Source organism: Acyrthosiphon pisum, chromosome A3 (assembly GCF_005508785.2).
Source record: "Acyrthosiphon pisum isolate AL4f chromosome A3, pea_aphid_22Mar2018_4r6ur, whole genome shotgun sequence".
NCBI classification, from domain to species: Eukaryota; Metazoa; Arthropoda; class Insecta; order Hemiptera; family Aphididae; genus Acyrthosiphon; species Acyrthosiphon pisum.
In genome coordinates this window covers 2,604,293-2,607,770 of record NC_042496.1, presented here as the reverse complement: position 1 = coordinate 2,607,770, position 3,478 = coordinate 2,604,293, and the positions used below count along the sequence as shown (strand labels likewise).

The following is a 3,478-nucleotide window of genomic DNA, read 5'->3' as shown; positions in this document are numbered from 1 at the left end:
ATTTAATGCTATGGTTAATTGTACAAACATAGGTAATACTGTAACAGTTGAGTTTATTATTAATTTAATGACCTAATGATATTTGTGGTACCTGTACTTTTAAATTATCGTTAATTTCATACATTTGTAACAGGAAAACGGAAATATGTTTTGAATCGAATCCACTGCGGCATTGACAGGCGTTTGACCTTTGCAGTATAATATTTATTATTATTAAATATTTAAATATATTAGTTATTACATAGAAATTATTATAATTTACTTGATAGAAATGTGTCCCGTACCTAGACGTTGCTAAAGTCTAGTCGCTTCTCATAATGGTGTACAACCACGACTGAAACTAAATACGTTGGTTTTTTTTCTGTAATCATTTAGTTAATTCTGACTATAGTAAGCGAGTGATGTGTATACAATAGGTATAATATTAACATATTATTACATGAAACTATGATCGGACATAGAGGAAGAAAAGTCGGTAAATAAAACCACAGAACAATAATGAAACCTATCCCGTCGTCGCGGACTTTTTCAACCCAACGTTTGGCGGCATTTTTTATTTTCGGCTGCCTACACTGTCGCCGTCCCAGGCTTACGCCTTTTTTCGTCTTTCTTATCACGCTTATCATCAATCGGTGGCACGGAAAGCGATCGAATTTATAATGGTAGGTACCTAATTTTCATTAATAAAAAGACGTCGGTGCCGAGTGCGTCATACGTCGGGGCCGATCCAATTTTTTTACCGCTCCGCCGCCGTCTCAGTTTGTCGGCCACGGTATTTTTGTTATTGAAATACTATTAATTCCCGAGCGTGTTGTTTCATTTTTCGCCCGATTAACGACAACGATGACGACATCCCTACACGATAAACGTGTAGCGATCGTCATACTGCAGTACAATTGTTACTGTTGGACTTCGGACGTCGTGTCGTCCCGTTTCAAACGCGTGTTTAATTGGTGATTGTTGTTATTGTTGTTAACAACACCGACACGCGGCGGCCGTCCGGGTTCGCGTAATCGTCGATTGCCGCAGTGCGCAATAAATTACAGCGTCTAATAATCGCCATTAATTAAGTGTTCACGCGTAACGCGTTCGTTTTCCCTTCTTTCCGCTGTGCCGTTCGTTTGTTTTGTTTATTTCTGTTCGCCGTCCCACGTAAGTCGTGGGCAGTGGGGAACTACGCGCAACCAGTCCGCCCGAATCGCACGCACAGCCCCCCCCCCGTCCCCACCGCGTTCGGTCGCGTAAAACCGTATAAATATTTCCGCTCGTCGGTGAACGAGCACCAGTGTCAATCGACGGTTGTTCATAGTCGCGGACCGCCACGAGTGCAAAGGTATTCTTCAAGTCGTGTGTTTTCGTTGTATGGGTGAGTGTCTACCACTTAAATAATAATGATCGATTAGGTATATATTTCTATGTTGTACATTTGTAACCTAATACCGTCATAGACGTATAACGTGCCTGATACGCTTAAGATGTGACTGTGCGATGCGTCGTTTGTAAAATTATAATAAACTATGGTTTTGCCGTGCTCGGCATACCGAAATATTATGATAGCACTTGGTGCTGCACGACGTTGACCACTGTGGTGACTAAATATGTGTACTGACATGCCTCATTACCGACCTACATGTGTGCGGGTAGTCACATACTCGCGTAGGCGCCAAGTGGTTTTATTATTTATTTATTTCCGTACGCTTTTACCGCGTCCCACTCACACCAGCAGCTCGTCCGTCCCGTTTCGGTACAGTTCGAGTCCGACCATTACAGTGACCGTTTGTACAAAATATTAATATTCATGATGATATTGTACCTAATAATTATTACAATATGAAGGTACAATGAATAATATTATGCATTAACGTGTATCGCGGTCACGGACGTACATATTAACTGTGTGAATGTTCCCACCGAACGACGATGGGACTGTGGAAGAGTGAGTTCGAACTAATTCCTTGGCCCAATTATAGCATTATTCTTAAACCGCGATCTCGTACTTTCCAGTGCCGTCCGTGGTTGTCCACTACGACTACACTGTCCCGATCGATTTCTGTGTGCACGCCTTTCGATTATAATAGGTATTAATTATAATGGCGTGTTGTCGTGTCAAATCGCCGAGTTTATCGATTGATTTCATTGAATTTGACCAGTGCCCAACGATATTATAGGATTATTATTGCAATTTCCAGTTAGTAATTACCAACTAACTTATCCCTAGCTGCTAGTTTCGAAACGATTATGTGATAAAAGGAACAATTTATTACTTTTATCATTTATATTACCAATTATTCACTATTAATCGTATTATACGCGTTGTGTAGTCATTACCATTGATTTAACTCAATTTAAGTATACTTATCATCGATGATATTACACATCATTGGTATATTATGATTATCATATAAAAAAAATATTGTTCAGAGTATTAAATTTCATTAGTCTATGGAGATTTGCTGTCTTGAGTTTAAGTTGGAATTTAATCGCGTTTCGTCTTGAATTTTTTCGTCGAGATATCGCCGTAACCAGGTTATTGCCGTCTTTATTTTGTACGAAAGAAATATTAACGAAAATTTCAGTTTTTAATACAAAATAATTTATAAGTGAACAATAATAGGTATATTATATAATATGTAACTTGTTTAATATTTTAATGAATCACACGTTATTAATAGATTTATGAGTGTTCCCATATATTTTCAGTCTATCTCGATTATTTGTTAATTGTTAACTTACTATAATTTATTAATTATTATTACGTATCTGGATCAGACGTGTACAAATTATGTTTCTGAAATCAATTTTAGTTCTGCTGATTAGGCATTACGTCATTACATTGTACTCGTTTCATTTTTTTTATTCTATTTACGAAACATTTTTTTAACTAAAATGTATAATAATATGCATCGTACTGTAGGCAACACTGTTTCACGTGAAAAACAATTTATTGATTTTTTGAATTATTTGCAGGCAAAATTATATTGATTATCTATATTCAATTTATATAATTAATTACATAATATGACTCGACGTATGAGTTTTTATATATGTTTATAATGTATATGACATAACAAAACATTTAATATATATATGAAGTCACAATAATTTAATTGTTGGAAGTGTTATTATATTATGTAGGTAACAAAAAAAGTAAAACCGCTTTATGAATACAAAAATATCTATACTACTATTGTTGTTCACTTATATACTATTTTTTCATTCCCGTTCAGTTGTTACGTTTGTTTCACTATTAATTTCTAAAAATTCATTCATATAAATTATGTTGATAATTTAATTAGGTTAGTAACTAAAATTCTGTGTGCATCTTAACTAGGGTTGACGGTATTGAAATTTGAAACCGGTATCACGGTATTAGATTCGGTACCGGTATGAAACGGTATACCGTAATACCGGTATATACCGAAAAACCGTAATACCGGAAAACCGTAATACCGAAAAACCGTAATACCGGAAAACCGTA

General features: G+C 35.9%; 1 protein-coding gene across 1 annotated transcript in view; it reads left to right on the top strand.

Annotated features, from left to right (window-relative positions):
- The first annotated feature begins 723 nt into the window (after positions 1–723).
- LOC100163615 overlaps positions 724–3,478 on the top strand; it is a 5,551-nt gene continuing 2,796 nt past the window's right edge. The window contains exon 1 of the mRNA XM_008181759.2: positions 724–1,366. The gene's annotated coding sequence lies outside the window, so the exon portion shown is untranslated. The remainder of the gene's footprint in view (positions 1,367–3,478) is intronic.